We start from the raw sequence: 11491 nt of genomic DNA on the forward strand, positions 1-11491 counted from the left end.
ATAAGAATGTCTAGAAAGGGTGTCTGATAGACCTTATTATTTTTTGGATTGATAAGTAATCTAGAAATTGAATCTGAATAAAGACATGCTCCAATAAGCTTGACGACATTTGAAAAGATATGTTGACATGAAGTACTCCAGGTTCTTATGATCCGTATACTCAGTGATTGGACTTGAGGCACTTTTTAGATAATGATGCCATTCTTCAAATGAATCCATGATTGCATGGAGCTCTTTTTCATGGATCTCATAATTAATCTTAATTAGTAAAAATTTCTTGAAATAGAAAGCTACTAAGTGGAATTTGATATCTATTTCCATTTGTGACAACATAATACCTTTAGCAAAGTCTGATGCATCTGTTTCCACAAAAAATATCTTGAAAAAATCGATGTAATGCAAGATTGGTGCAAAAATAAACTTGTTCTTTAAAGCATCAAAAGCTACTTTTGCTTCTTTATTCCACTCAAATTTGTCTTCACAAGTCAAACGTGTAAGTAGAGCTGCAACTTGAAAAAAGTTCTTGATGAAGATTCATTAGTAATTAATAAAGCCTAAAAAATATTGTACATCTTGTACTGTTTTTAAAATCTTCCAATTTATGATAATTTGGATCTTTTTAGAATCCATCACAAAGACTTCATTGGAAATGATGTACCCTAAAAAATCAACTTGAGTAGTATAGAATATATACTTTTCTAACTTGGCATGTAATCTTGTATCTTTAAGTTTTTGTAACACATGACGAACATGAGATTTATATTCTTCTGTGTTCTTAGAATAGATTAGAATATTGTCTAAATATCAAATGATAAAATCATCTAGAAACTCACAAAAATATCATTCATAAGATGTTGAAAAGTAGTGAGTGCATTCATAAGTTCAAAAGGCATGACATTATATTCAAAATGTCCATACCTAGATTGAAAAGTAATCTTCGATTCATCTTCTTTGATACAAACTAAGTTGTATGCTCCTTGTAGATTTATTTTGATATAGTTCTTTGCTTGATTGAGTTGGTCAAGAAGACTTAAAATTAAAGAAAAATGATATCTATTCTTCATGGTGATCTTATTTTCTTTTATAATCTACATACATCCATAGAGATCCATCTTTCTTCTTCATAAATAAGATAGGAGCCATAACTGGGGATTTAGAATGGCGTATGAAGTTCTCTGCCAAATTTTCATCAATGTACTCCTTTAATACAGCCAACTCATTTTGCGATAAGCTATAGATTGGTCCAAATGGTAGTTGAGCTCATTCTTGCAAATCAATTGAACAATCATAAAATCGATGCTTTGGAAGAATATATGCATTCTTCTTTTCAAAAACGTCTTGGAATTCTTGATATTGGCTATGAATACTACTTGATATTTTTTGAATATTAGAAATAGGCATAGTATATATAGCAAAAGATAATCCTTCATTTGTACCATACATGAAAGCTCTCGTATCTACGAGTAAAGGTTTGGATGTACTAGACTTTTGTGCTTCTACTTCATTAATTTGATCTTGGATTATACTACTAAAAAAGTTAAGGTTACAAAAAATCTAATCTATTTGAGGATTATATTTTTTTAGCCATGATAATCTTAAAATAATCGGATTGGAAAAAGATCTTATTACATTAAATATTACTATATTGTTATGATCTTTAATTGTTACATCTAAAAGAACAATCTCATGGATAACATTTCTAAAAGACAATGAAAAACCATCTATGGCTTCTACATATATGGATTTAGTTTTCTTGACTTAAAAATATTTTTTGATTTTTGACAAAATCTTCATCTATAAAACAAGTTGAGACTCCTGAATCTAATAAGGCAAAGACTTTGTGATTTTTAGGTCCTAAACATATATCTATTATAAAACAAGATGAGAGGTCTAAGGAGAGAATAGGACCTTTACTAGGTACTGTATCTGATTCTAATTGCACGATCCCTATTGTAGCTGGAAAAACTTATTTTTTGACACATTATCTTCTTAGGTAATTGTACTCCTCATTTTGTAATTGCGTTGCTTCTTTGGACAATGTTGAGCAGTATGCTTAACTTCTCCACAATATAAATACAAACCTTCTTAGTAACATTGAGTCTTTTCTTGCTCTCTGAGAGATTTAAAATGTATCGTATCAATTTACATTGATTCCAATCTTGATGAATATATTTCAAAAAACTTAAAAGTTGCTGCCATTACTTGACTTGTTTCTCTTGATCCAAGTCTTTGTTCTTGATGCCTTTCAAATAATTAATTATTGCATGCAATGGCTTATGCAATAAATTATTCCAAAGATTTTACTTTTGATATTATTAATAATAAATCTTTGACACTATCCTTCAATCCATATTAAAATTGATTGATAAGTGATTTGTAATTTCAGTCCACATTGTAAGCTAGGTTTTGGAATTTAGCAGCATATGTGGTGGTTGATCGTAATCCTTGTTGTAAAGATAAGAGTTTGGTCTCTGTTACTTGTTCTCAATCACTTTCTCTAAATGTTGTCATAAACACTTCTAGAATGAATTCAAATCATAAAAGAGTGGCAAATCTTTTTCCATTAAAGGTACAAATGAAGAGAGAGCACTTCTTGATAGAAGTACACCTATGAATCTAATTTGAGTAAATCCATCAAAATATTGGAAAGGCTGCAACCTTTGATAGAACTTGATTTATTGTAAAAATCCTCAAAATTTTTAACTTCTTCCATCAAACTTCTCATGCATACTAATCCTTGCTCTCATTATACTTATAGAAATAAAACTCCTTGGATTTGGTTGTAACATCGATCTACTTGCTTCCTTCAATTGCATAACTTCTTGCCGCAAACTCTGAACTTCTTTCATAGGCGTAGGCATAGTATGTCCATAATTCACATTAGAAATATATGAGATTTCTACTCTAAGACTATTGATAAGCTCATGAAGATATGCAATAGTTGCAGATCTATTCTCACTTCCACTAAGAATAGTATCCATAATCTTTTCTTCCATAGGTAACTCAAATAAATCTAAAAAAGTTAAATTAGAGGAAGATAATCTACAACCTCTAATAAAAATTTCCACAAAGAGGAATAATCCACTTTTTTTAAGAAAAAATTAATATTAAAAAACAAGATTTTTTTTGTTGAAAAGATGAGTAGTTTGTAATCTTTAAAATACAAAAATAGAAGTGAAGTAATCCACTCACTTCTAAAACAAGACAAAAATAATATGTTAATACTCTTGTCAAATTATCAAGGACATGAACCTCAAAAAAAAAGAATCCTTAATTCATTCTTGTATCACTGAAGAAAACTAAAAAGTCACTTCATAGGTAATGTAATATTAATTACAATGGCTATTGCCAAAAACAAGAAGATTAAAAAGTCTTGAAATAAGACTAAGGACTAGAACTACATTAACAAGAGTGAAGAAGGCTTTACTCTTGCCTCCATATATACTCTTAATTAGGAGCTACATGGCGATGTCTTATAGGACCTCCAAAACATGTTGACTTTGCTAGCTACATATCTTAACTTACAAGGCAAGTTATCTATATATGCACCACATAGTTAACTTATTCCATAAGCTACTATATGGAATTAACTTATTCGACAAGCTACCAATACATGGTTAACTTGTTGGCCAAGTTTTTAACCTATAAATACATCTAAAGTCAAATCCGCATCTATGAAGTTTTTAAAAAGCTTTGCTAAAAGACTTTATGAAATTAATCTATATTTATCTACTTCTACCTAATTATATAAGTAATTATTGAGATAAATGTATATATCCATGATGTTAGTATACCAAAATTGCCATACTTGCTATCAAAAAAAACAAAATCGCAGCAAATTCTCAAAAATTTCTCTCACAAGAACTATTAAACTATTAGCTTTTATTCATATGAATGTATATGGACCTCTTTCTATTAAATCCTTAGGTCACTCTTATTACTTCATCTTACTTATAGATGACTATAGCAAATTTTTATATATTTACTTTATGTCAACAAAAGATCAAGCTTTGGAGATGCTTAAAAAATTTTGAACTATGGTTAAAAAACAAATTAGATATGAGATCCTTTGTATGAGGTTTGATAGAAGTAGGGAGTATCTCTTAACACACTTTTATCAGAGACAAGAATTTGATGAAAATAAATACACAAGTATAATAAAATAATAATTAAAAAAATATGTATATTAAAAAGAAATTGGAATCGCTATTGCTAAAAGACAAGGAATCTAAAGATTCTTGAATCTAAACTAGAATGAAGAAAAAAGTTGACAATAATGAAGAAAGCTTCATTCTTCCTTCTATATATACTATTTAATTGAGAACTACATAGCAATGTTTTATAGGACCTCTAATATATGTTGACTTTGCAAGACACATGCTTTAGCTTATAAGGCAAGTTTTCTATATGTGTGCTACATAATTAGCATGTTCTTCAAGCTATCAATATATGTAGCACATGGCTAACTTGTTAACTATGTTTCTAACCTAAAAAGTCAATTATAGATACCTATAAAATCAAGGCAATGTCAATGAAGCTTCTAAAAAACTTGTATAAAAGATATTATGGAATTAACCTTCTTTTATATACTTTTATTTAATCATATAGGAAATTATTAGTTTACTTGTGTATATTTGTGACATTATCCCCTCTTGTAGGGATAAGTTCGATGAAGAGTGGTTATCATATATTGAAGAATTCCAAGCTGGGGCAAATTATATTTATTACATACTCTGATCTTTATTCTCTTCAAAAATGATTGATAGGGCCACTCAACCATCAATAGTATTTCATAATAAGGTGGAAAGACCACCCAATTATTTGATCATTGTTGAGGCCTTCATAACTTCTTTCAAATAAAACATTTGGAATATAGTTAGGAGTTGTTTCTAACTTTAGTATAATCACCAAATATCTGGAATTTTTTCCAATGTTGTGATATCAAATGTGTTGTATCTTACCATCTATTCAAAGATGAATATATCATTCGTAAGGTTCTTCATCTCGATTGCATCATCTTGAAGGTTGTGACAGTTGTAATGTCTTATCTAATAGGTCAGCAAATGAAGGCTCTTCAGTTAAATCCACTAGTTCTTGGTTTTTTATCTTTTTGATATCACAAATACACAAAAACTATAACAAGGATAGAAAGTAGAATGTTATCTTGCCTAAATTTTGTTTCTTTTATAGACAAGGTCTTCATCTTAATTTTAATGGATATTGTTGATGAAAAGCCTCCATATTTTTCACTGCATTTGTAAGATTCTTTGTTGGCTACTATGTGCATTCACTAATATAATATCCATACCAATGAACAAGATATTCTAACCTATTTTGGCACTACCTTGAATCTAAGATTTCTTCCACTTCAAATTCTTTATTATAGTCTATTTCTATATGAAGAGGTGGTACTTATCTTCTTTTTAATATATTCACTATTTTGTATGATTCAAAAAGAGACATATGGAATACAAGATGGATCTTAATTGATTATATTAGGTATAATTGATATGCAACTAGATTGATTTATTCAAAAAAAAAAAAAAAAAAAAAAAAAAAAAAAAAAAAAAAATCTAAGCTTATGATAATCCAATTTGTCACATGGATGAATAGTCTTGATATTGCAATAAAATAACCATACCTTGTTATCCACATTAAATTTTAGTTATTCTTTTTGATAGATATCTGCATTAATTTTTAGTTGCTCTTAAGTTTCTTTTAATTGGGCCTTCATTGTTGCATGTAGCTCAAATAAATGATTTGTCAAATCTTTCGCTGTAGGATTATCAACTTTTAAAAAGTAAAAAGTATCAAGTCATGGATGATAACCATAATTGGCAAAGAAAGGTGTTTGTTGCATAAAAAAATACAATGTATTATTATAAGTAAACTCTGCCAATAGCAAGAGGGTTCTCTAATTGTCTTGTTGATAATTGATGGTACACCTTAAGTATTGCTCTAAAACTTGGTTTACATGCTCTACCTATTTATGAGTTTGAGGATGAAAGATTGAGGAAAGCTTTATGTCTACCTTTAGAATCTTAAAAAGAGTTCTCTAAAATTTTGATACAAATTAAGTCTCCCTATTTAATATAATATCTTTTCGCAATCCATGATATTGATAGATATTTTCAAAGAAAAACTTGGTAGTTTCTTCACCTGTAATAGATTTTGTGCATAATAAAAAATATCCCATTTTGGTAAAAAAATCTACTATCACAAATATAGAATCATACAAACCTAAGATTGAAAGATCCGTAATAAAATCCATCAAAATAAAAGACCGTGGTTGTTTTGAAATAGGTAATGGCTGAAGAAGTCCATAAGGTTGATGATGAGGAGTTTTTGGCCTTAAACAAATGTCTCATAATTGAACAAAGTTTTTTACAACCTTCCACATTTGCGACTACCAAAAATCTCTAGATATTAGCTCCAAAGTCTTCTTGTATTTGAAATGTCCTACCACTAGAAAGTCATGATGTGTTTGAAGAACACGTAAATGTGCTTCTCTTTCTGGCACATATAAGCATTCTTTGAAATAAAGTAGGTTGTTCTTCAACTCAAACTTAAAAGTAACATGAGACTTAGAAGAAGTATTATTGAAATCATGAACAAGAAGATCAAAAGATATATTTGATTGAATTTGTTTGAAAAAAGTTGAACCAACAATCAATGTTGATTTCATTGCTCAAAGATGAAATTATTTTGGCTTCAATAAAATTATCTTTTATTGATCAAAAGCTACATTTCTTTCTCTATGTGCAAGATAAGAATGTTTAGAAAGGGTATTAGACAAACCTTATTGTTTTCATGGCTAATAAATGATATTGAATTCAAATCTTAAAAAAGACATGCTCCAATAAGCCTGGCAATAATTTTAAACATGAGCTGATATGAAATACTCAAGATTCTTATAATTTATATATATAATGACTGGATTGGAAGCGCCTTTTAGATAATGATATTAATCTTAAAAAGAACCTATAATTATAAAAAGCTCTTTATTGTGGATCTCATAGTAAATCTCAACTATTAAAAAAATTTTGGAATGAAAAGCTATTGGATAAAGTTTATCATCTATTCTCATTTGTGATAATACGGCATCGAATGCAAAGTCCAATATATTTGTTTCTATAAAGAATGTCTTAGAAAAATCAACATAATATAAGATTGATACAAAAATTAAGATTATCTTTAAAGCTTCAAATGCTAATTTTACTTTTTGATTCTATTGAATTTTATTTTTACAAGTCAAATGTGTAAGTGGAGCTACAACTTGAAAGAAGTCTTTGATAAAGTTCCAATAGTAGCTAGCAAATTCCAAAAAATATTAGATATCTTGTATCATTTTTGAGATCTTCTAATCTATAATAGTTTGAACTTTCTTAGGTTCCATTATAAGTCCATCATTTAAAATGATGTAACCTAAGAAGTCAACTTAAGTAGTGTGGAATACATATTTTTTTATCTTGGCATAGAATCATACATCTCTTAATTTTTGTAATACATGATGAACATGAAGTTTATGTTCTTCTATGTTCTTAGAATAGATCAAGATGTTATCTAGATAAGAGACAAAAAAATCATTCAAAAAATCTCAAAAAATATTATTCATAATGTTAAAAAATTATTGGTACATTTGTAAGTCCAAAAGGTAAGACATTATATTCAAAATGTCTACATCTAGTTCAAAATGCACTCTTCAATTTATCTCCTTTTTTGATGCATATCAAATTATATATTCTTCATAGATCTATTTTTGTATAGATCTTAGCTTAATTCAATTGACCAAAAAGTCTAATTATTAAAAGTAATGGATACCTATACTTGATGGTGATCATATTGAGTCCTCAGTAATCAATACATATTTGCAATGATTCAATTTTTTTCTTTATAAATAGAATTGAGGCTCCTATTGGAGATTTGGAATAGCATATGAAGTTCTTAGTTAGATTCTCTTCAATATATTCCTTGAGTTCAACCAACTCATTTTGTGATAAATTATAAATTGGTTCAAATGGCAGTTGTGCTCATTCTTGAAGGTCAATTGAAGAGTCATAGAGCCAATATTTTGAAAGACTATCTACATTATTTTTTTCAAATATATTTTAAAATTCTTAATATTGTCTTTAAATGCCACTTAAAGTCTTTGCAACATTAGAAATGGGTGTGGCCATACAAGAAAGCTCTTACACCTACAAAAATAAGTTTAATTGTATTAGACTTATGATGTTTTACTTAATTAACTATACTCTTAGTTATACTTTTAGAAAAATCAAGAGTACAAGAAATTTAATCTACTTAAGGATTATATTTTTTTTAACTACAATAAATCTAAAATAATTGGATTAGAAAGATATTAATGATATTAAATAGTACAAAGTTATTAAATAGTATCTAATGATATTAAATAGTACAAAGTTATTACGATCATTAATTTATACTTCTCTAAGAAGGGTTTTGTGAATAATATCTCTAAAAGATAACGGATGACTATCTATGACCTCTACATAAATAGATTTAGTTTTTTCCATGAAAGATATGTTAAGTCTTTTAGTAAATTCTTCATCTAAAAAATATGCTAAGGCTCCTAAATCTAACAAGGTAGAGGCTTTATAATATTTAGGTCCTAAAATAATATTTAATATACAAAAAAAGAGGTAGTTCTGAAGAGAGAATAGGACCTTCATTAGGTATTGTGTAAGATTTCAACCGTGATGTGCCTATTTTAGGTGGACAAACTCATTTTTTGATATATTATCTTCTTTTATATTTGTACTCTTTATTTTATAAATCTAAAAAATTTGAAATGTACCACATCAATTTGTATATCTTCTACTTCCAAATATATGTGTTGAGGAGGCATTGGTATTGTCATTAAATTATAATAACATTGGAGCCCACTTGTCCAACTCTTAGATCAAAATTTGAAAAGTTGATTGTCACACATCATAGCAAAGTGAATTACTTGATTCAATGTTTGAAAATCAGATACGTTGAGCATCAATTTCTTTACTTCATATTATAATCTATAGAAAAATTGATTAATAAATGTAGCATCATCCTACTTGATATTAGTTACAAGTTATTGAAATTGTGAAGCATAAAATGATATGGATTCATTGTCTTATCACAAAATATGGATCTTGTTGATTGCAACATGAGTTGCATCATGTTTTCCATACATAGATTAAAACTTTGTCAAAAGAACCTCCAAATTATCTAATATTGGATCTTGTTATTCAATAAAAGATAAAAATCTCAATAATATTGAACCTGAAAGAAGTGTATCAATGAATCTAACTTGTAATCTTGGAGTTGGATAGCTATGGGATTTAAGTTCAATCACAAGTTGTATTTAATTGATAAATCTTCAAAACTTGGATCTTGTACCATCAAACTTCTTAAACAAAAAAAACTCTTGGTTCTCTAGTACCAAAAGGATATTCCACCATAGGAGAAAGAACACGATTTGGTGCAGATGTTGAAGCACCTCCAATCATATCTATATCTTCACTTCCTGCCATTCTTGTTGCTTCTTGTTGTGATAAATTGAGTTAATGCATCCCAAGCATTAACTTTGTAAATTGTTCTTGCATTTGTACCATTGCACTTTTCATTTCAACAAGCTCTACCATGATAATACTTGAAAGAAAAAAAAAAAATCTAATTTTACTCAAGTCTTGTAGAAAAAAAGATTGGACATCAAAAAAGATATTAAGAACAATATCACTTTAAAAGAGGATAATCTGTAACTTTTAATATGCTTATATCTTATCAAGAGCAAGGATAATCCATTTTTAATCAAGAAAAGATAAGACTCTAATATTATAAGTGTAATCTTGTCAATTTATTAGAGACAAGAACTTGATGAAAGTAAATAAATAAGTATAAGAAATAAAAATAAAAAAAATATGTATATTAAAAGAAAACTGGAATGGCTATTGTCAAAAGATTAGAAATCTAAAGATTCTTAAATCTAGATTAGAACCAAAAAAGGTATTGACAAGAGTGAAGAAAGCTTCATTCTTGGTTCTATATATACTATATAACTAAGAGCTATGTGGCAATATTCTATAGAACTTCTAATATGTATTGACTTTGCAAGACACATACCTTAGCTTATAAGACAAGTTTTCTATGTATGCGCCACATAATTAGCAAGTTCTTCAAGCTACCAACATATATGATACATGGTTAACTTGTTGACTACATTTCTAACCTAAAAAATCAATTATAGACACCTATGAAATCAAAGCAGCATCTATGAAGCTTTTAAGAAGCTTGTATAGAAGATATTATGGAATTAATCTACATGTATCTACTTTTATCTAATTATTGATTTATAAATGTATGTCCGTGACAACTTCACCTCTTTTTTCAAAAATAATGGAATCATATAGATTAAAAATAGATAGAACTCTATATATAAATAAATAAATAAATAAATAAATACTAAATTATAAAAAAACCTTTGCTCTAGTTATTTAATAGGACATAATATGCATGATATTACCTCTTTTTGTAAAAAACAAATGGCAACTCTACTATATGGACATAAAAACCACATTTCTTCATAAAGATCTTAAGCAAAAAATTATATCACACAACCTCAAGGATTTATAAAATCTAAATATAAATATCTAGTATGTCAACTTCATAAAGCTATCTATGGTCTAAGATAAGCATCCAAAGCATGGTATAATAAGATTGATTCTTTCTTATGTCACTAAGGATTTACAAAAAAAAAAAAAAAAAAAAAAAAAAAAATTATAACCTTTATATTATACATCATGAGAAAAGAAGTCTCCATCTAAATTTTTATGTTGATGACTTATTCTTTACTAGAAACTACATCAAATAGATCACATGGTTTAAGTCACAATTAGAATCAAAATTTGAAATGTCAAAATTAGGAAAAAAGTGACCTCACATTCTATCTCAAAGCCAAAATCATTGAAGTACCTCAAGGTCTATTCATGATACAACAAAGTTATACTCTTTAAGTAATAAAACATTTTAGCTTAGAAAGATGTCAACCTATGATTACTCTAATGGTTGAACAACTTAAACTTACACCAAATATACAAGAAGACATTGTTGATCCTACCTTTTATAGATCCATAGTTGAAAAACTTATCGAAGTTGTTCATTCATAATTAGACGTTTCTTATTCTATTGAAATTATAAGTAGGTCCATGATGAAACCACAAATATTTTATTTAATGGTAGAAAAATATATTTTATGATATATTGCAAGCTTATTAGATTACAGCATTTTTTATACTACAAAATCACCAATAATCATTTCAGACTATATAGATATAGAATGGATTAGAGACTTAACTAATGGACGATCAATAATTAGTTTTATATTTGAGCTAGGAACAAGTCCAATAACTTGGCTCTCCAAGAAACAACCAACAATAACTTTTTTCTCTTCAAAAGTTGAATATATGGAATTTTCTATAATAATAAGAGAATCGGTCTG

The sequence above is a fragment of the Physcomitrium patens genome, chromosome 3 (assembly GCF_059467195.1).
Source record: "Physcomitrium patens ecotype Gransden chromosome 3, ASM5946719v1, whole genome shotgun sequence".
In the NCBI taxonomy this organism is placed as follows: Eukaryota; Viridiplantae; Streptophyta; class Bryopsida; order Funariales; family Funariaceae; genus Physcomitrium; species Physcomitrium patens.